The sequence below is a fragment of the Schistocerca gregaria genome, chromosome 5 (genome assembly GCF_023897955.1).
Source record: "Schistocerca gregaria isolate iqSchGreg1 chromosome 5, iqSchGreg1.2, whole genome shotgun sequence".
In the NCBI taxonomy this organism is placed as follows: domain Eukaryota; kingdom Metazoa; phylum Arthropoda; class Insecta; order Orthoptera; family Acrididae; genus Schistocerca; species Schistocerca gregaria.
In genome coordinates, this window is record NC_064924.1 from 655,251,125 (window position 1) to 655,273,846 (window position 22,722).

At 40.8% G+C, this 22,722-nt stretch overlaps 1 long non-coding RNA gene across 1 annotated transcript; it reads left to right on the forward strand.

Annotated features, from left to right (window-relative positions):
• The first annotated feature begins 2,675 nt into the window (after positions 1–2,675).
• On the forward strand, positions 2,676–22,273 carry LOC126272675 (uncharacterized). Its single transcript, XR_007549250.1, has 4 exons — positions 2,676–3,164; positions 4,148–4,358; positions 14,312–14,672; positions 21,755–22,273. It is a non-coding gene; the product is annotated as an uncharacterized LOC126272675 (long non-coding RNA).
• Positions 22,274–22,722: the final 449 nt, after the last annotated feature.

Below are 22,722 nucleotides of genomic sequence, written 5' to 3' on the forward strand. Positions count from 1 at the left end.
GCTATCTGTCAGACAGGGGGAAGCAAATTATCATTTGTGGGGATTTCAATGTTGATTCCCTGAAAGAGTGTAATAGGAAGAATGACCTTTTAGTATTACTCAGTTCTTTCAATTTGAGCTCCGTCATTGATTTTCCTACTCGGATAACAAAGAACAGCAGTACATTGATAGATAACTTTTTTATAGACCAAGATAAGTTTAAGGACATAAATGCTTATCCTGTTGAGAATGGTCTTTCAGATCATAGTGCACAGCTTGTTACAGTACATGACATAGCTCCATGCAGTATAATAAATCAGACTTTCAAAGCAGTGCGTTCAATTAACAATATAAATATTGCAAACTTTAGGGAAAGCCTACAGCAGCTAGACTGGGATGAAGTGTATAAGGAACCCGATGCAAACTTGAAATATAACTTATTTCACAATACATTTTTAAGGGTATTTGAAAATTGTTTTCCCAAGAAAATAGTTAAACATAATTCCAAGAAAACATATAAAAAACCTTGGCTAACTAAAGGAATAAGAATATCTTGCAACCGCAAAAGAGAACTGTATCTAACAGCAAGATGGAGTACTGACCCCGAAATTGTTCAATATTATAAAAACTATTGTGCGGTACTAAGAAAAGTTATTAAAAAGTCCAGAAGCATGTGTATCATGTCTGAGATCAGTAACTCTGATAATAAAATTAAAGCAATTTGGAATATTATTGAAAGGGAAACAGGGCAACCAAGAGCACAGGAAGACTTTAGTGCAATAAAATTGAATGACAAGTGCACTAACAAACAATCAGAAATTGAAAATATTTTGAATAATCATTTTTTAAATGTTGTGGAGAAAATAGGATCTAGATCTTCACTAGAAGAGGCAAGGCTATTAATAGAAGAGGCCATACCTGCACAGTTTGAAACAGCTGTAATTCCACCAACCTCTCCCTCTGAAATCAGTAAAATAATAAACTCACTGAAAAGTAAAAGCTCTTACGGAATTGATGGCATTTCCAGCAAAGTACTTAAAGCTTGTTCCCCACAGATAAGTAGAATTCTCAGCCACGTATGTAATAGCTCTTTGGAGCAGGGTGTTTTCCCTGATAGACTGAAATATGCCATTGTAAAACCATTGCATAAAAAGGGGGATATGTCGGATGTCAACAACTACCGCCCAATCTCTCTTCTGACAGCTCTATCAAAAATTTTTGAGAAAGTAATGTATTCAAGAGTAGCCTCCCATATTTGTAAAAATAAAGTACTAACAAAATGTCAGTTTGGTTTTCAGAAAGGCTTTTCAACAGAAAATGCTATATATGCTTTCACTGATCAAATATTAAATGCTCTGAATAACCGGACATCACCCATTGGTATTTTTTGTGATCTCTCAAAGGCCTTTGATTGTGTAAATCATGGAATTCTTTTAGATAAGCTAAATCATTATGGTTTGAGTGGGGCAGTGCACAAATGGTTTAATTCATACTTAACTGGAAGAATGCAGAAAGTTGAAATAAGTGGTTCGTGTAATGTTAAAACAGCTGATTCCTCAAACTGGGGTGCTATCAAGCACGGGGTCCCACAGGGTTCGGTCTTAGGTCCTTTACTGTTCTTGATATACATTAATGACTTACCATTCCACATTGATGAAGATGCAAAGTTAGTTCTTTTTGCTGATGATACAAGTATAGTAATAACATCCAAAAACCAAGAACTAAGTGATGTAATTGTAAATGATGTTTTTCACAAAATTATTAAGTGGTTCTCAGCAAACGGACTCTCTTTAAATTTTGATAAAACACAGTATATACAGTTCCGTACAGTAAATGGAAAAACTCCAGTAATAAATATAGAATTTGAACAGAAGTCTGTAGCTAAGGTAGAATTTTCAAAATTTTTAGGTGTGTCCATTGATGAGAGGTTAAACTGGAAGCAACACATTGATGGTCTGCTGAAACGTCTGAGTTCAGCTACGTATGCTATTAGGGTTATTGCAAATTTTGGTGATAAGAATCTCAGTAAATTAGCTTACTATGCCTACTTTCATTCACTGCTTTCGTATGGCATCATATTCTGGGGTAATTCATCGTTGAGTAGAAAAGTATTCATTGCACAAAAACGTGTAATCAGAATAATTGCTGGAGCCCACCCACGGTCATCCTGCAGACATCTATTTAAGGATCTAGGGATCCTCACAGTAACCTCACAGTATATATATTCCCTTATGAAATTTGTTGATAATAATCCAACCCAATTCAAAAGTAATAGCAGTGTGCATACCTATAACACCAGGAGAAAGGATGATCTTCACTATGCAGGGTTAAATCTGACTTTGGCACAGAAAGGGGTAAATTATGCTGCCACAAAAGTCTTTGGGCACCTACCAAACAGCATCAAAAGCCTGACAGATAGCCAACTAACATTTAAAAATAAATTAAAAGAATTTCTAGATGACAACTCCTTCTACTCATTGGCTGAATTTTTAGATATAAAGTAAGTAAAAAAAAAAAAAAAAAAAACTTAATCATTAGTGTCATGCAATATTTTGTGTAATGTAATTTCTTGTACAGACATCTTTTATTAACCTGACACGTTCCACATCATTACGAAGTGTCGTATTCATGATCTATGGAACAAGTATTAATCTAATCTAATCTAATCTAATTGTAAATCACTGAAAACACTATTATTTACACAGTTGTTGATTCCTTCATTAATAATGTGTGGTATTTTTATTTATTGTCGATTCTGGAAGTACTGGTTTAAAATAAATTGTGTGTAACTGTAAAAGGCAACCAATACTAACTGATTACTGCCCCATCCACATCGTAACCAAATCTTGCCTTCCTTTGACTACAAGGTTCCAACTGGTAGCAGAGCGCGGTTATGGTTGTAATATTGCCATTTCAGTTACTGTTGGCTTGATTTGTTAAAGTTTGTTAGTGTTGTACGATTTCTGCCTGTGGTATTGTGTTCTGTTTTAGGTGATCAACTCTGTAATGGCAGTCAGGCAGCATCCTGGGATCGGCCTATTGAGGAAGGACCACCTCACTTATGAGCTGGCTTAATTCACTGAGCTGTGGCAGTCGCACCTTTGGTGTCTCCCTCTGGTGGGAAAGGGAAAAGGTTGCCTGTTCACGTGCATTTAAGGGGTGCTATGAGCTCACAGTGATTGGTGGTATGTTGTGTGATTTGCTCGTCTGCATTTGTTAGGCAGTTAGTGTCTGTCTGTCGTTTGGAGCTGCCTCTGTCATGTTTGTCGGATTTGGTGTGTTAACGAATTTATTGCTTGGAGTGTAATGGACTAATTCCTGAAATATGTTTTGATATTGCCTATCATCTTGAGAGGCGGTATATGTGTACTGTAGAGCATCTTAGCTTGTTTGGCCAATCTGTAGAATTTTATATAAGATTGCATTTTATGGGCTTTTATTTAAATTATCATTTTAGTATATAAAGTTGCCACCCTTTCACCATAAGACTTTTCTTAGAAGTTAAAATCAAGTTGCACCTTCGGTGGCAAAGTTAATATTTTAATGTTAGTGTTTTTTTACCATTTCCATCCCTCCTACAGGGTGCATAGTTTGTCTGCCTCTGTGAATTGTTAAAACTTTTAGTTTAAAGTAATTGGGTGTGTTGCAGATTTGCACCAGTGTAGTCTTTTAGAGGTTGTTGTGAGCGGTTATAACTATGGCCGTATCAAAAGGGAGCAGCAAGGTCCTCAGCCTGAAAGCTCATACAGTCAAAAATTTGTTTCTTTCTGCCTTTGAATAAATTGTAACTTGGTATTTAGAGGGTGCTTTCTGATTATAATTTTAAATCTGTTTCTTTCAAAAAATTCTTTAGGCATCATTAAAGTGAATAAATTGCCATTTGTTAAAAAGGAGTTTGCTTATGATTTCATCAGTTACTCCCTGGCAACTACTACCACGCTTACAGAGTGTGATTTAATGTGTTAATGTTCTTGATGAATCGGTAGTACATAAAATAAATCCTTACGAATATTTTTTGAAAATAAATCACGGTTCATTATTGGTAGCAGAGCGTGGTTAGCGTTCTTGCTACTACTCTTTGAGTAACTGATGGAATTGTAGTTCTACTTATTTTATAATTTTGTAATATTTCGCTTTGGCTAAGTGACTGTTTAGCTGCGTGTTTCAGGTTGTCATGGCGGCCAGAGAATGTCCAGGATTAGGCCTGTTGCACAGAATTCAACTCGTATATGAGTTGCGTATTCATAATATAAACAAACAAGGCACTGTTCCTGAGTTGCTTGTGGACTTAAAAGATGCCATGCTCAATCTGGTCCAACATTCACGGGAAGTTGTTGGTTCCTTTCCGACAGCCATGGCAATGGTGGCAGGAGAGGTCGGTGAGTTACAACAACATTTAGACTGGTTTGTGTTGATCAACCGAGTTGCAAGTAGTTAGCTAGACTACATGCACATTTTAACCGGGTCTCTGATCTAGAACAAGTTGCTATAAATGAGGCTGATCATAATGAAGTGGTTGAGTTGCAGCAGAAGATGGCTGCATTGCAGATTATGCTAACTGGGTTAGACTCTAGCTCTGAAGAATCTAATGGGCACTGATAATCCATTAAGTTAAGACATTAGCTTCTGGTCTTAAGGTTCTGGTAGCTCATTGGTTGTCAGCTTTGAATAGACCCTTCAACATTGGTCATCTTGTGAGGCTTAGCTCGGTGCCTTCTACTGTGTAGGGATGTCGGATAGCCTGGGGCAAGCTTCCTCTGCATTGTTGAAGTCCGAGCGGGTATATCCCTACTTCCATTGCTGGCTTAGCAATGGCTGTGTATTGGTTGTGTGCTGGACTAAGGTTGGTCTCTTCCCAGGGCAGGGATGTCGGATAGCCAGAGGGCGTGTTTCCTCTGCAAGGGTGGGCCCAACCGAGTGTTTGCTTGTGGCTTTTCTCAGCCATTGTCTTGTGCCTTTTTAGAAGCTGCTAGTTAGTTTAATTTAGCATATCACCCCCAGGTTCTAGTTTGAGTGAAGGAGGTTGAGCCGTGGTAAAATTGCTGTTTTGAAGAGTGTGCCACAGCGTGTAGTGTAAAGCAGTCGTCCAACGTTTCTGGAGGTGGTGCCACTGTGGCAATCTCACCTTTGGTGTTTCCCTCTGGTGGGAAAGGAGAAAGGTTGCCTGTTCACGAACATTTATGGGGTGCTAAGAGCTTGCCAGTAGTCAGTCTGGGTCAGTCTTTTGTCCCCAGCTTGCTAGTCTGTCTCTCGCCTGAATCTGTGAGGCAGTTAGTGTCTGTCTGTCGTCCGGAGTGCTAGTATGTCTTTTGTTTGGATCCACTGAGAGAACTCAGCGAGTGGTCACCCAGTCAGGGCTTACTTCCTGCATCTGACTCTGTGCGTCAGACTGCCAGTCTGCGTGAGTTTGCTCAGGCAATGGTCATTGGCGGTTGGATCGATCAGTTGGTCGGTCATGCACTGAGACACAAGGTGACTTGTCCGTCTTGAGCATCGGCACATGTGAGGTTGCCAATTGAGTCCAGTGGGCCGTGCCGTATAGCGAGGGGTAGTGGCTTCGCGGTTGACATGGGAGCAACAGGAGTCAACCCACGACATCGGTCTGGCAGGTGTGAGCTGCGACACCGTGAGACGGGAGACCGGTGCGCCTTCCTGCGTCCGTTGAAGTGGCTGGCAGCGGACGGTTCAGGAGAGCGATTTGAGGGTGCTGCACCAGGTCTTCTCGAGAAATCGCAGTTTATTATAAATTAAGTGATTGGTGATATGTTGTGTGATTTACTCTTGTTAAATTCTATTTGTTTTCTTGGTCAGAGTCTCGTCCTCAGCATGCTCTGTGTCTCTCGTCCACATTTGTTAGGCAGTTAGTGTCTGTCTGTTGTTTGGAGCTGCCTCTGTCATGTTTGTCGGATTTGGTGTGTTAACGAATTTATTGCTTGGAGTGTAAGGGACTAATTCCTGAAATATGTTTTGATCTTGCCTATCATCTTGAGAGGCAGTATATGTGTACTGTAGAGCATCTTAGCTTGTTTGGCCAACTTTGTAGAATTTTATATAAGATTGCATTTTATGGGCTTTTATTTAAATTATCATTTTAGTATATAAAGTTGCCACCCTTTCACCATAAGACTTTTCTTAGAAGTTAAAATCAAGTTGCACCTTCGGTGGCAAAGTTAATATTTTAATGTCAGTGTTTTTTACCATTTCCATCCCTCATACAGGGTGCATAGTTTGTCTGCCTCTGTGAATTGTTAAAATTTTTAGTTGAAAGTAATCTAGTGTGTTGCAGATTTGCACCAGTGTAGTCTTTTAGAGGTTGTTGTGAGCGGTCATAACTACGGCCATGTCAAAAGGGAGTGGCAAGCTCATGCGCCCGAAAGCTCATACAGTCAAAAATTTGTTTCTGTCTGCCTCTGAATAAATTGTAACTTGGTATTTAGAGGGTGCTTTCTGATTATAATTTTAATCTGTTTCTTTTAAAAAATTCTTTACGCACCATTAAAGTGAATAAATTATCACTTGTTAAAAAGTAATTTGCTTACGATTTCATCAGTTACTCCCTGGCAACTACTTCCACGCTCACATAGTGTGGTTAAATGTGTTAATGTTCTTGATGAATCGCTAGTAAATAAAATAAATTCTTACAAATATTTTTTGAAAATGTATCACGGCTCAGACTTCAGCCTATTGAGGGTAGTGTTCTGGACTTAGCAGCCTGCTTGCGTGCTACCATTCTTCAGCTGGTTGATGTCTTGCCAGATGTTGTGGGTGAGACAAAGGCAACCACTGAGTTTTTGTTTAAAGCTGTTAGGAGTCCTGAGGGGATCATCAGCTTTTTAGAGGGCACTCAACCTAATGGCAGTCAGTTAGACAGGGTGTGGGCACAGTTGATACATGTAACCAATCGAATGTCTGATTTAAGGGCTTTAAAGTCAGAGGATCGTGATAAGGAATCAACCACTGAATTGAGGTCCTTGGTTAATAAATTGCAGTTACGGTCACATGTTTAGAGCTTGATGGGAGCAGGATTTGTTATCCTCTAGCGAGCCCAGGAATAATACCCTTATGTCCTGTGAGGGGTTAGCCGGGGTGTTTACTAAATTGCCTGATCCCCTAGTGCATCTGTTTTGAGACATCACAGAATTAGCTATAGACCAACTCAAGCAAATTGAAAAGTCATTATGGTTGTTGGTTCGCTATGAGCAGTATGCTGATGCATTTGGTGTTTCGCATCAGGTAATTTTGACTCTGTTGTGTCCTTTAACTAGAGGCAAATTGAGGAATCTGGCATCCAGAAAGATTTTTATTGCAGCAGATTAGGGAGCTTGTGTTCAGTGAAAGATTGACCATGTTCATAAACAGCTCGAGTGTCACTATATTTTTGCAAATGCAGCAAGATAGGGAGGAGTTGCATCAGTACGTGAAAAGAGTTAGGATGGCCTTTTTGCCGTTGTTAGTCGACTTGCCAGAATGGGAGTTAGTTTCAATTGTCCTGAGGGGAATGTGAGCAGCATATAAATCACATTTTGTTTTTCGTGGTCGTTCCTCAACTTGGAAAGAACTTTGTGCTGCCATTGTAGTGGTATCCATGTTGCCACTCTTCGATGGTAGACACCATGAAGTTAAAGTTCAGCGCGTGTATGTCACCAAGGGGAACTCTGGATTACGAACATCAGCCGAGTCTGCCAAAGGGGAATCGTGGAGTTGTTTCAGGTGCGATCAAACAGGGTATTTAGTTCATACTTATGTTCAGCCACAGACACCCAGAGTCAATAAACGACACCTGGCTGGGCAGCGACCATGGGGTCAAGCATTTAAACACTCGTGTTGCTGCCCGATCGTCACACCCACTGCCTTATATTTGTTCTCGAGTAGGTGGTGAACCTATTCATGCCCTTTTGGATTTTGGTAGCTCCTTTTCATTGTTGGGCTTGGAATGGTTTCTTGAATTTGTCCGCAGCTCGTGGTCGTGTGGTAGCGTTCTCGCTTCCCACACCCGGGTTCGATTCCCGGCGGGGTCAGGGATTTTCTCTGCCTTGTGATGACTGGGTGTTGTGTGATGTCCTTAGGTTAGTTAGGTTTAAGCAGTTCTAAGTTCTAGGGGACTGATGCCCATAGATGTTAAGTCCCATAGTGCTCAGATCCATTTGAACCTTGAATTTAGTCATCTTGCAAGACTTAGGCCGGTCCCTTTTTTGGTGCAGAGATGTCGGGTTGCCAAAGGGCAGGTGTTGCCTCTGCATGGTTGGGTCCGAGGGAGTATCTCAGTTGGGGATTTCTTGTGGCCCTTATCTTTGGCCTTGGTTAAGGAGCTGCTGGTCAATTTGATTTTGGGATGTGATTTTATTGGTAAAACTGGTCTCGTCTTGGATTATTTATTGTACACTTTTTCCTTTAAGTTTCCTTCTGGTCAGAAATTTGGGTTCTGTGAATGTACTAAACATAAAGTGAAGTGAGATGTGGGAATGCTGGCTGTTGATGCTAAGGTTAGTGAGTTTGATCTAACCCATATTTCTTCCCGCAGGTCTCTGAAGTAGGGGGTTTGTTGGAGATGTTTCCAGATCTTCTCTGTGATAGCCTGGGGGTTACTAATGTTCTTGCCTACCATATTTGTCTGCCTGACCATATTCCCGTCAGGTAGCCCCAATATCATCTCTCACTTCCTAAGATGAAGATACTAAGAGGAAAGACCTCCGAAATGCTTGAGCAGGGCCTTCTACATCTGCTTAAGCCTCCCCTATATTTCTTGTCCCTAAGGATGACAGGTGGGACTTTCGGCCTGTTGACTACCGTCACCTAAATAAGAATGTTCTCCTTGAATTGGTTCCTTTACCTGATCTTCATAACTCTTTTACTTGGTTTCCTGGGGCTAATTGGTTTACTGTGCTCGACCTGAATCAAGCCTATTATCAGATTCCCTTAGCCGAAGAATGTAAACACGTTACAGCATTTTGAACTGATTGGAATCTGTTTGAGTTTTATAGGGTCCCCTTTGGTTAGGCTACTGGCGCAGCCATCCTTACTCATTTGCTGGATAACATACTTGGAGACTTGAAATTAGTCTGTGTTTACAATTACCTGGATGATTTGGTAATTTATAGTTGTTCATTTCAAGAGCATTTGGAACATATCCAGCAAGTTCTTGCTAGGTTGTAGGGGGCCGGTTTGACTGTTAAACCCAATAAGGTGATATTATCCAGGCAGCAGGTATCCTTCTTAGGTCACCTAGTATCAGGTGAGAGTATTCGCATTGATCAGGAGCAGACTAAGGCCTTGAGAGCCCTTCCGCTGCCCACTGATAAGCAAGGGATTGCCAAGTTCATAGGGATGGTGAATTATTTTAGGCACTTTGTCCCTAATTTTGCTCAGCTGGTGGCTCTTTTAATTGAACTGCGCTGAAAATGGGTGCGTTTTGAGTGGGGACCTGCTCAAGAGGCCGTGTTTGAGCACATTAAGGTGGCTATAGCCAATCCTCCAGTTCTTGGAGTGCCTGATTTTAATAAGAAATTTATTGTCCAAACCGATGCATCTAATGCAGGAATTTTGGCAGGCCTACTCCAGGAGTTCGAGGGTCAAAGGCAGCCATTAGCATATTCATGTCATTGGTTAACCAGTGCCAAGCTTAAATATTCTGTTTACGAAATGTGAGGCGTTGGCCATCTTGTTCATGCTGGATAAGTAGTGGTTTTATCTCGAACATAGAGTATTTCAGCTAGAGACTGACAGTCAAGCCATAAGCTGGGTGCTAGCCAGGCTGTGTAAAACTGGCCATATCACAAGATGGGCAGTATGCATTTCGGAATTTCAGTTCGAGGTTAAGCACATAAGAGGCACTGAGAATGTGCTCGCAGACATCCTCAGCTGTATGTTTACTGGACAACCATCTAGTGAGGGCACCCAAGAACCTTGGGAAGGCAATCTTAGTTGTGTCATGTTAGGTGGTACTCCTCATTTGTTTAGTGACATTACTGACCATCAGGATCAGGACACCACTTGGGGAACCATTAAGAAACAGCTTTCAGCGGGGAGTGTTTGGATGAATACATTATCAGGAAATGCATTTTGTGTAAAAGGGTGGGACGTACCAAGGAGGTTAAGATCTGTGTTCCAGGCATCCTAGTATGCCCCATTTTCCACTATTTTCACAACTCGTTGATTGGCGGGCATTTAGGAACCTATAAGACCTTGCAGAAGATTAAGGAGCATCTGACTTGGCCGTCTATTGACTGATATGTTAGGGAAATGGTTTCTCAGTGTCAGTTGTGTCGTGTGGCAAAACCGGAAAATGCTCTTCAGCAGGGGTTCCTTAGTTCTGAGCATTTACCTTGCTCTATGGACAAACTCTATATCGATTATGTGGGTCTCTTACCTTGCACCAAAAGAGGCCTTCGGTATGTATTAGTTATTATTGACGCGTTTTCTAGGTTTACCTGGCTTCTTCAGAGTCGTAATGTGACTGCTGCCACACCATTGCACCTTTAACTAATGTATTTATGTTTTTGGACCTCCTAAGCAAATCGTTAGTGATAATGCGCCGGCCTTTCTTTCGGCTCCCTTCAAGGCCTTCTGTTTTCAAAGCGGTGTTAAGCATGTAACTACAACTCTGTATTATTCGCAGGGGTCCTTTGTGGAAAGGGTCAGTCATAACCTTAAATCTGCACTGATTATCTTTCATCAGAAGTCTCCTAGTAAGTAGGATTCTAGTCTGCCTTGGCTTAGGTATGCCTTCAGTACCGCCAGACATGAGGTTTTGAAGGCTATTCCAGTTTTCTTGATGTTTGCTTATCCTGATAATTTCCCCCTTTCGAACTTATGGGGGATTGAAGATCTAATGCCTGCAAAGATCACCCCTCAGGTTATCAAAGAAAACTGGAATCGTGTGAGGCACAATATTCTCAGGGCCGACAAGAGACAAGCTGGTCACTATAACCATAATCGACGAGCCTTCAGGGGTAAACCGGGAGGTCAGGTGTATGTCCATAAATTTCCCAGGAGGAAGGTGCGTGTTGGCAACCTTAGTAAGTTTACTCTCCATTTACTGGGTCCATGTATGATTATGCGGATTTTAGGTCCAGTTAATCTTCTGGTTACGGACAACAGTACCGGTAAGCAATACCAGGTCCACCTTAATCAAATTAAGTTTGGTTAGACTGTTAGTTGGGTTTGTCCACAGGTTTGTTCTTGAGAGGGGGAGGATGAGCTGTGCTGTATTTATTTATTTATTATTTGTCCCATAAATCAAATCAGTACAATGGCTTGTACAACTGATATGGGATAAGCCCCATGTTGGTGCTGTTTGTAGGTTTCCACCCTCTCATGGAGGCCAGACAGTATTGTTTAGTTGGCATGGATGCGGTTGTTTGTCTTCTTCTCGTGTTGACTGGTGCCACTCGGTTTAGCAAGCGTGTCCTGTCTGCTAGCAGCAGCAGCAGTGGTTATCAATATGTAGTAATTGATGCCCTATCTTTGAGGCAATGTGATGGTTTTTCTGTCTCGGGTGAGTGTGCGAGTTTGGTTGGTGACTCAGGAGCAGCCAGGTCCGCGCAGATTTTTTTAAAAATTAACCGTTGCTATTGTATTTGCTGTTTTACAGCAGGTTTTATATTATTGTCGTTCCTGGCGTGTAAGGCCTTCAGTGGTGATTGTGGTCATTTGCCTTAAAATTCTAATTTGGTTTTTGTATTTTAGCAGTAAGCCTTAAAACCTTATTTACTGCCATTCCTGGCATCTGATGCCCTCTGCTGTCTTTGTGGTGACTTTCCTTTAATATTTCAATACCTAATTTGTAAGTTGCAATGAGTTTTAAACAATTCTTAATTTATTGCCATTCCTGGCGTGTAAGCCCTTCTGCCCAGATCACAGTGGCTTGCTTTTAAAACATTATCTGCCGTATCTGTATTTAATGGTGATTTGCTAAACTGTAACTCACTGAAAACACTATTATTTACACAGTTGTTTATTCCTTCATTAATAACGTGTGGTATTTTTACTTATTGTTGAGTCTGGAAGTACTGGTTTAAAATAAATTGTGTGTAACTTTAAAAGGCAACGAATAGTAATTGATTAGGGCCCTGTCCACAATCGTAACCGAATCTTGCCTTCCCTTGAATACCAGGTTCCACAAGCAACTCATAGAATTTAAACTGTACACAATATTATTATGAACTTTCTCTTTAGTGCTTAATTATAATTATGATTACATTAGCCAAATGGAAATTAGAAGAAAGGCCACTACTTTGAAAAAAGCTGCTTCTTCCTCAGTTATATTAATGACCTGTTGTTTATCTTCTATTTGTGGCTTATTATTTTTTTGATTACAGTAGTATTTTTCAAATGGCAGTTAGTTTTATGTCCAAACACAGAAACCTGTTTACAAAACAATATTACAAAGATCACTGGTACTTGTCACACAGATAAAAGGAATTTTTCAATCCTGGAATCTAGATATTAGGCTGATTAGCGGTGATTTTTTTCCTAGCACTATACTGTCTGTTTGCCATAAAAACCAGTAAATCAAGGAGTGAACAAAAGTAGATCCCACAGTGATGCTGTAGCAGCTGTGCTGTCCATGACAGAGCATGTTAGAGAAATTGAAGCAACAGGTCCTCACTAACTCTCCTCCACAAAATCATAACTATTGATCTGAATGTGTAAGCTATTGCAGAAACATAAACACTAGCAATCTTAGCATAAATTCAACAAATTGTCACAAATATCAAATGATTGAGCATTTTTACATTAATTTATGTTGTCTGATACATTATTACTGAATCTTCCCACTGCTTGACAGAACATGACAATAACTTTAAATAGGAAAACTTCAGATTTTCTGAAAATGTTAGTTATTTGATAATGAACTCGCTTTTGACTGCCAACAACTTTTCATTCCATATTGTGTTGGCTCTTATCAGTTGCATTTCTGAATCTTCATTTCAAGCCAAATTATACACCATAAAACTTACCACTTTCAGTGATAGTGACAGCTCTGACCTGATTGATGACCTACTGGATCTACTGGAAACTGTATAAAATTGTATCGCTTATAGTAATGGTCAGTAACACCAATCAGTAACTGCAAAACTGTGGTACTATCTGACAAGTTAGCAAGTTTCAGGTACCTTTGCAAAAAAGTTAAGGCCTTGCAATTAAAGATCTGCATTTTACTACAACATAGCTAAATTATTGCACAATCATAGAGACAAAACAAATCTTCATTTCAGTTCCTGTCACACACAATAAAACTTATCACTTTCAGGGAAAGTTATAGCTCTGACCTGATTGATAATGCTCTAAAAAAAAAAAAAATAAAAAATAAAAAAAAGGAAAAATATCTAAAATTGTACCACTTCTGTGTACTGGCCAACAGCAACCAGTCAGTAGCTATGAAACTGATGCACTATCTGATAAGTTAGCAAAATCTGAGATGCCCTTGCAAAAAAAGTTGAAGTCTTGCAATTACAAATGTGCATTTTTCAACAATGCCAGTATAGCTAAATTATTGTTCAGTATTACAGACAAAATTAAATCTTTGCCACATAGTGATGAAAGTATTGCTGGTCACTCAGGTAGAGCTGTGGCAGTTAGGTGATCAGAATATAGGAGAAACTGGAGACTAAGAAAGACAAATTCAATCTTTGTGGAAAATCTTCTAGCAGAAAACCACCCACATGATGTTGACTGTGACATTTGGCACATGGTTAAGAAAACCACAGAGATTGCATTACAGGAAATACTTGAAGTCCATGAATGTATGACAGAGAATGCCACCTTAGTTTTAAATGACTGAACACAATTTCCTTTTTTACATTTCGTTTTTCCCTCCTATTAAATTGTGTTTCAGTTATGCAAATGCTAGACTGAATCTGTAAAACTGACATTACTTTCAATTTTTTTGTACTTGTAACAATTTCCAAATAATGTAAAAAATAATACTTTCCTTTATGAATAATCTGTGTTTGGGCATTTTATATGTCACCCATATTAGCAATATCTGTGCAGGTCATACATCATTTTATTTGTAATTGTGTCATTCAGTTGTCACCAGACACTGGCCTAAGAAACTAAAAGCTGGTTTGTGATCAAATAAATAATTCTTGCAGAACACTGGGAAAATGTTAACAGAATTACATAAGCAGTTACAAGAAAATAGGTTCACTGCATGAAATATGGTTGTATAATTCAGCCTGTTGTTTATTTACAACTTATAAGGATGAAAAATGTAAGTCATTTGTCACACAGTTCCTGAATTATTGAGGAGAGTTAAATCTCCTGATTGTCATTCATTTTGCAGTTCTAGTTTTAAATTCATTTATTAACACTGTGCTGGTGCTTTCAGGCAATTAGCTGAAGCAACTGTTCCAGATATTTGCCATCCACCACCTTAGCTAAGTGGCCAGCACAGCCAGCTGTTATGCAGAGGACAATGGTCCAGTTCCCAGCACTGCCGGGGATTTTTCCTCAGTGGGATGGCTGGAACAGGGTGCACTCAGCCTCATGAGGCCAATTGAGGAGCTCCTTCATTAAGTAGTGGTGGCTCATGGCTCTTTCAAAAAAACTGACATCACCTGGGGGAGCAGTGTGCTGACACTACATCCCTCCGTACTGCATCCAGTGACGCCATTGACAGAAATAGCATGGCAGTTAGTCACTACCAAACGTGCTCCCAGGGTGTATGGATACAGTTAACATTTTCACAGGTACATATTTGCCAGCCTAATTCACAGTATGTTAATTGTAAGTCCAGTTCTTTTGTTATGATCATGAACTAAATTTCTGTGAACATAATTGTTTGGGTTTCCCAATGCAGTTGCTACAAATGCAGCGTTATAAAAAGTCTGCATCAGAGTATAAAATAAACTTCTGCAGCTTGGAGAAAAATGTTACATAGTCACTGAAAAACTAGTAGAATATCACAGAAAAATATTATGTGCCCATTTGACATGGAAAAATATGACACACAATGTACAGACAACTTGCTCATACAGATTGATAATGAGAAAGAAAAGGAATATGAAAGTTATTGTGATTGATTTATATTTGAGCCCTTGGTGAGACAAATAGAATCAAGCACCATAAATTATAATGTAACTGTATAGATAGAAAAATCTACTACAAACTGTTAAGACTTTCGTGGCCATTTGTTGACAAACTGCATGTTGGCTTCTGTCTCGGGTTCTTCGGCCGAAGTTTGTCTGCTGATTTTTCCGATGTTTTGCTAGCACAAGTGATAAGCTGCATCAGATCTGTGCTTAGTTTTTGGTACATCATCAGATCTAATAGGTCCTAGATTGTCTACTCATAAACTTTGGTCTTCATTATGTTGGTCACATTACTTACATTTCAAGAACTTCGGTGTAGCACCTTCATCCCGACACCCTCTCGAAACCTGGACAGTGAGCTACACCGTAATGCAGAACGCCTCTCTTGCAGAGTCTGCTACTTGAGTTTGCTAAATATCTTCGTAACGCTATCACCTTACCAAATAACCCTGTGACGAAATGTGCCGCTCTTCTTTGGATCTTCTCTCTCTCCTCTGTCAACCCAACCTGGTATGGATGCCACACTGATGAGCAATACTCAAGTATAGGCTGAACAAGTGTTTTGTAAGCCACCTCTTTTGTTGATGGATTACATTTTCTAAGGACTCTCCCAATTAATCTCAACCTGGCACCCACCTTACCAACAACTAATTTTATAAGATCATTCCACTTCAAATCGTTCTGTATGCATACTCCCAGATATTTTACAGAAGTAACTGCTACCAGTGTTTGTTCCACTATCATATAATCATACAATAAAGGATCCTTCTTTCTATGTATTTGCAATACTTTACATTTGTCTATGTTAAGGGTCAGTTGCCGCTCCCTGAACCAAGTGCCTATCTGCTGCAGATCTTCCTGCATTTCGCTGCAATTTTCTAATGCTGCAACTTCTCTGTATACTACAGCATCATCCGCGAAAAGCCACATGGAACTTCCGACACTATCTTGTGAAAGCAATGGTCCCATAACACTGCCCTGTGGCACGCCAGAGGTTACTTTAATGTCTGTAGATGTATCTCCATTGAGAACAACATGCTGTGTTCTGTTTGCTAAAAACTCTTCAATCCAGCCACACAGCTGGTCTGATATTCCATAGGCTCTTACTTTGTTTATCAGGCGACAGTGCGGAACTGTATCGAACGCCTTCCGGAAGTCAAGGAAAATGGCATCTACCTGGGAGACTGTACCTAATTTTTTCTGGGTCTCGTGAACAAATAAAGCGAGTTGGGTCTCACACGATCGCTGTTTCTGGAATCCATGTTGATTCCTACACAGTAGATTCTGGGTTTCCAGAAATGACATGATACGTGAGCAAAAAACATGTTCTAAAATTCTACAAAAGATCGATGTCAGAGATATAGGCCTGTAGTACTGCGCATCTGCTCAACGACCCTTCTTGAAAACTGGAACTATCTGTGCTCTTTTCTAATCATTTGGAACCTTCCGTTCCTCCAGAGACTTGCGGTACATGGCTGTTAGAAGGGGGACAAGTTCTTTTGTGTACTCCGTGTAGAATCGAATTGGTATCCCGTCAGGTCCAGTGGACTTTCCTCTGTTGAGTGATTACAGTTGCTTTTCTATTCCTTGGACACTTATTTCAATGTCAGCCATTTTCTCATTCATGTGAGGATTTAGAGAAGGAACTGCAGTACAGTCTTCCTCTGTGAAACAACTTTGGAAAAAGGTGTTTAGTATTTCAGTTTTACACGCATCATCATCTGTTTCAATGCCATTATCATCCCAGAGTGTCTGGATATGTTGTCTCGATCCACTTACTGCTTTAACATAAAACCAGAACTTCCTAGGATTTTCTGTCAAGTCGGTACATAGAATATTACTTTCGAATACTTCACGCATAGACCAGAACTTCCTAGGATTTTCTGTCAAGTCGGTACATAGAATTTTACTTTTGAATTCACTGAACACTTCACGCATAGCCCTCCTTACGCTAACTTTGACATTGTTTAGGTTCTGTTTGTCTGAGAGGTTTTGGCTGCATTTAAATTTGCAGTGAAGCTCTCTTTGCTTTCGCAGTAGTTTCCTAACTTTGTTGTTGAACCACAGTGGGTTTTTCCCGTCCCTCACAATTGTACTTGGCACGTACATGTCTAAAACGCATTTTACGATTGCCTTGAACTTTTTATATAAATACTTAACATTGTCAGTGTAGGAACAGAAATTTTCGTTTTGATCTGTTAGGTAGTCTGCAATCTGCCTCCTATAACTCTTTCTTAACTTAACCTTCCTCCCTCTTTTTATATTCCTATTTACTTCCATATTCAGAGATGCTGCAATGGCCCTATGATCACTGATTCCCTATTCTGTGCTTACAGAGTCGAAAAGTTCGTGTCTGTTTGTTATCAGAAGGTCTAAGATGTTATCTTCACGAGTTGGTTCTCTGTTTAATTGCTCGAGGTAATTTTTGGATAGTGCACTCAGTATAATGTCACTCAATGCTCTGTCCCTACCACCTGTCCTAAACATCTGTGTGTCCCAGTCTATATCTGGTAAATTGGAATCTCCACCTAAGACTATAACATGCTGAGGAAATGTATGTGAAATGTATTCCAGATTTTCTCTCAGTTGTTCTGCCACTAATGCTGCTGAGTCAGGAGGTCGGTAAAAGGAGCCAATTATTAACCTAGCTCGGATGTTGAGTATAACCTCAACCCATAATAATTCACAGGAACTATTCACTTCTATTTCACCACAGGATAAACTACTACTAACAGTGACAAACACGCCACCACCGGTTGCACGCAATCTATCCTTTCTAAACACCATCTGTGCCTTTGTAAAAATTTCAATGGAATTTTTTTCTCTTTTTAGCCAGCTTTCCATACCTATTATGATTTCAGCTTTGGTGCTTTCTATCAGTGCTTGAAGTTCCAGTACTTTACCAACGCAGCTTCGACAGTTTGCAATTACAATACCAATTGCTGCTTGGTCCCCGCATGTCCTGACTTTGCCCCGCACCCTTTGAGGTTGTTGCCCTTTTCTGTACCTGCTCGAGGCCATCTAACCTAAAATCCACCCAGTCCACACCACAAAACCCCTGCTACCCGTGTAGCCACCTGCTGTGTGTAGTGGACTCCTGACCTATCCAGCGGAACCTGAAACCCCACCACCCTATGGTGCAATTCGTGGAATCTGCAGCCCACATGGTCGCAGAACCATCTCAGCCTCTGATTCAGACCCTCCACTCGGCTCTGTACCAAAGGTCCGCAGTCAGTCCTGTCGACGATGCTGCAGATGGTGAGCTTTGCTTTCATCCTGCTAGTGAGACTGGCAGTGCTCACCAAATCAGAGAGCCTCTGGAAGACAGAGAGGATTTCCTCTGATCCAAAGCGACACACATCATTGGTGCCGACATGAGTGACCATGTGCAGATGGGTGCACCCTGTACCCTTAATGGGATCCAGAAGGACCCTTTCCACATCGGTAATGACTCCCCCTGGTATGCACACGGAGTACACATTGGTTTTCTTCCCCTCCCTTGCAGCCATATCCCTAAGGAGCCCCATTTCACACCTGACGTTGGAGCTCCCAACTACCAGTATGCCCACCTTCTGCGACTGCCTGGATCTTGCAGACTGAGGGGCAACCTCTGGAACAGGACAAGCAGCCATGTCTGGCCAAAGATCAGTATCAGCCAGAGACAGAGCCTGAAACTGATTCGTCAGACAAACTGGAGAGGCCTCCCGTTCAGCCCTCCGGAATGTCTTTCGCCCCCTGCCACACCTCGAGATGATCTCCCACTTTATCACGGGTGAGGGGTCAGCCTCAATGTGGGCAGTATCCCAGACAACCCCAGTCTGATCGGGTAAATGTTGGGTATGGCCTTTCCGCCATACATTCCCAGAGTGATGGACAGAGTTGGCCATATATTGTGCAAACATGGAGTAAAGACTATTTACAAACCAATAAAGAAAATTAAAGTGTGTCTCAGATCAGCAAAGGGACCCACTTGTAATATCAGGAATCTACCGCATACCATGCACATGTGTAAAAGTTTATGTGGCAATGATTGGATGATCAGTAAACACCAGATCACGAACACAATTGACATTGCAGATTGGGGCAGGTGGAGAAATCAGCTGTGGCAGAGCACATGCTGTGTGAGACCGACCATATAGTAAAATTCGCTGACACCGAAGTTCTGTCTGTAGAGAAGAGCTGTCACACCTGTTTGTTCAGAGAATATGTAGAAATACACAGTGATGAGAACAGCTTCATCTAGAAAGAAGAAAGCCTCAAGGTAAACGTTTCCTGACTTCCTGTGCTGGAGCAAACGACCACTGCAGGTAGCAAGAGAAGAACTGGACTGGAAATGACAACAAAGAAGCCCTTGAATGTTCGCATGCCAGGTGAGTATAGTCTGTGGCCGTGAGCTCAGCTCCAGTCTGCCACCAGCAATGGAGGGTCAAACATTGGCAGTGCCAGCCCGTCATGCTGGCAAAACATCAGAAAAATCATCAGATGAACAATGGCAAGCTTTCAGAGCCAGTGGCTCCTTCTTCCAGCGGGAAGGAAGAATAGTGAAGAAAAAGGACTGGAGAGATTTATGAAAAGGGGTAGATATTAGAAGAGTCACCCAGATCCCCAGGTCATGCAAGACCTACTGGATGGAATGAAAAGGAAAGATTGATTACTGGGGACTGCACCGGATGATATTTGAAAACCTGAGAGCTTAAAGGTGGAAGACAGGATAATACAGAAGTCAGATATTACTGCTAAAACACTGTGTGTGAGTTAATAAGAGTGAAAAGGTAAGTGCACTCTGTGTAACAGATGTGGGAGGGGGACGGCAAAAAATAAACAGCTAAGGAAATGAAAGACATAGAAAACTAAAACAGAGTGAGGAAAGGACTAATTACAGAGAAAAAAATGCTGAGATGGAAGAAGTTAACATAAATGTAGCTGGGTGGGTGGTGAAAATGAAGGACATGTTGTAGTGCTAGTTCCCATCTGTGGAGTTCTGGGAAACTGGTGTGTGGGAGAGTAATCCAGATGGCGCGCATGGTGAAACAGACATGAGATCATGACTGTCATATTGTAGAGCATGCTCTGCAACAGGATATGGTGTGTTGCTAATATACACCCTCTACCCATGCTCATTCATCCTAACTGATAACATGGTGGTAGTAATGCCAATGTAAAAGCCCGATCAGTGTTTACATAACAGCTGGTATATGATATGTATCATTTAACAGGTGGCTCTCCCTTTTATAGAACATGTTTTGCCAGTTACAGGGCTGGTATAGGTGGATGTAGGAGGGTGCATGGGGCAGGCAAGTCTTGCAGTGAGGTTGGTCACAGAGGTGGGACCTGTAGGGTAGGGAGATGGGTACAGAAGGAGCATAGGGTCTGACAAGGATATTGCAGAGATTGGAAGGGTGACAAAAAGCTATTCTGGGTGTGTAGGGTAAAATCTCAGATGGAATGGACCTCATTTCAGGGCATGATTTTAAGAAGTCATGGCCTTGTTGAAATTGCTGATTAATACATTCAAGACCAGGATAATATTGTGTGACAAGTGGTGTGCTCTGAAGTTATTTCTTGGAATGGTCATCAGTCAAGGATTGGATGCGATGGCCCACAAAATCCGCTTTTGAACTAGGCTGGTGGGATAATCACATTAGTGAAGGTTGAGGTGAGAATGGTGGTGTAATGCTGTAAAGAGTCTGCATCTGAACAAATATGTTTGCCTTGAATGCCAAGGCTGTATGGGAGAGAATATTTGACATGCAGAGGATGGCACCTGTCAAAATGTGAGTGCTGTTGTTTGTTATAAGGTATAATGTGGACAGACTTGTGTAGCTGGCCTTTGGTGAGAATGAGATCAACATCAAGGAAGGTGGCATCAGATTTGGAACAGGACCAAGTGAAATTTAACTGTGCGGATGGTATTTAAAGTTGTCAGATATTTTAACAGGTCAGCCTCACCATTAGTCCGTATGGCAAAGATGTTATCAATTTATCTAAACCATACCAGGGGCTGAAGGCTTATGGATCCCAGAAAAGCTCCCTGTAAGTGATCCATGAAAAGGTTGGCATAGGAAGGAACCGCCCTGGTTCCCATGGCCGTACCTCTGATCTGTTTGTATGTCTGCCCCTCAAATTTGAAGTAGTTGTTGATAACTACAGAGCTGATTAAGCTGAGCAGAAGGATGTCATAGGTTTGGAATCAGGTTGCTGCTGACTGAGGAAATGTTCAGCAGCAGACAGACCATGTGCATGGGGGATGACAGTATGAGGGAGGTGGCATCAATGGTAACAAGCAAGGTGTGTGGTGGGAGTGGGATGGGCACAGAGTTCAGATGATTTAGGAAGTGGTTGGTGTCTTTAATATAGGAAAGAAGTCTTTTACTATGGGTTGCAGGCACTGACCAACCAAACCACGCACCCCTATCTTTTACCTTCTTCCTAATATCCACAAATCCCATCATCCCTGCCATTCTATAGTAACTGGCTTCAAGGCACCCACTGAATATATTACCTGCTTTAGTTGATCAGCACCTGCAATGTCTAGTACAAAGTATAACCTGTTTTTATGTGTGTGTTCTCTCACTGCTGCTTGGTGAGTAGATTTTTTTGTGTATCAAATTATGATATATTGTCAAAAGTTGATTATTTTCATTGTTATGTAAGCAATGTAGATTGCTACTCACCATAATAGTGGTAAGTTGCATTGCATACAGGTACGACAAAAATATTGCTACACATTTAACTTCCAGGCAAAGCCATCTTCAGAAAAGAAAAGAAAACCTTGTAATGTAATGGACTACTGAAACTACTGATACCACCAGCTGGCGAGGTGTGTGGTGCCGTCAATCAACTTGAAGGAGCAAGTGAACTTTAACTACGTAAACATAAATTGAAATATTATTATTTTGTTACAAAACTGTTAATATGAGGGCAATCATGAGGTATATTTCCACAGAACTATATAATAAACACTTTTCATTTTTCATACTATTTTTTCGTATATGTATAAATGCGATGTGTAAAATATCGATATGCAACCAAGGTTGGCAGTACTGCACAGTTTGTAAGCTCTGCGAACAGGAGCCGGTTGTTGGTGGGTGTAGAAACAATGGGCAGTTGCCAGTTAGTGTTGAGACGTCATGTAATACGCATGATTTGAGAAGGTCAAGGATAGAGGGAACGAAATGATGTATTGGAAAAGCTGTTACACTGAAAATTATTGAATGTCATCATGATCAGCATTTATAAAATAAAAGTTGGAAGTTTAATTGTGTGTCAGTTCTTACGCAGCAAAATACACACCCTGGACCTCAAATTGATTTAACAAACAGCAGATGGCGAGATTCATCACTGGACGACAAGCGTGCAACAATGACCAATAAAGGTAAGAAAGTTATATTACTCTAAATTCAAATTGTGATAATACCTATCTTTCTCCATGTCTTCAACACTGTATGTACTCTGTTGTTAGAGTGAACAGCATGACGCGGACTGGTGGTTGACTAGGCACACCAGGGAGACCACACAGGTTTAAAATGATAATATGTAGCTTAATATACTGCTACTGATAATAACTAATATTTGTCCCCTGGAGAAAGAGGTGCATTGCAACCTGTAAACATTTTCACACATGGAAGTAAACCCTATACACCTCTCTGACCGCTATGGCAGTTTATTTTTAGAGCTTCTGTAGCCGTAGAAATGCTAGCATATGTGT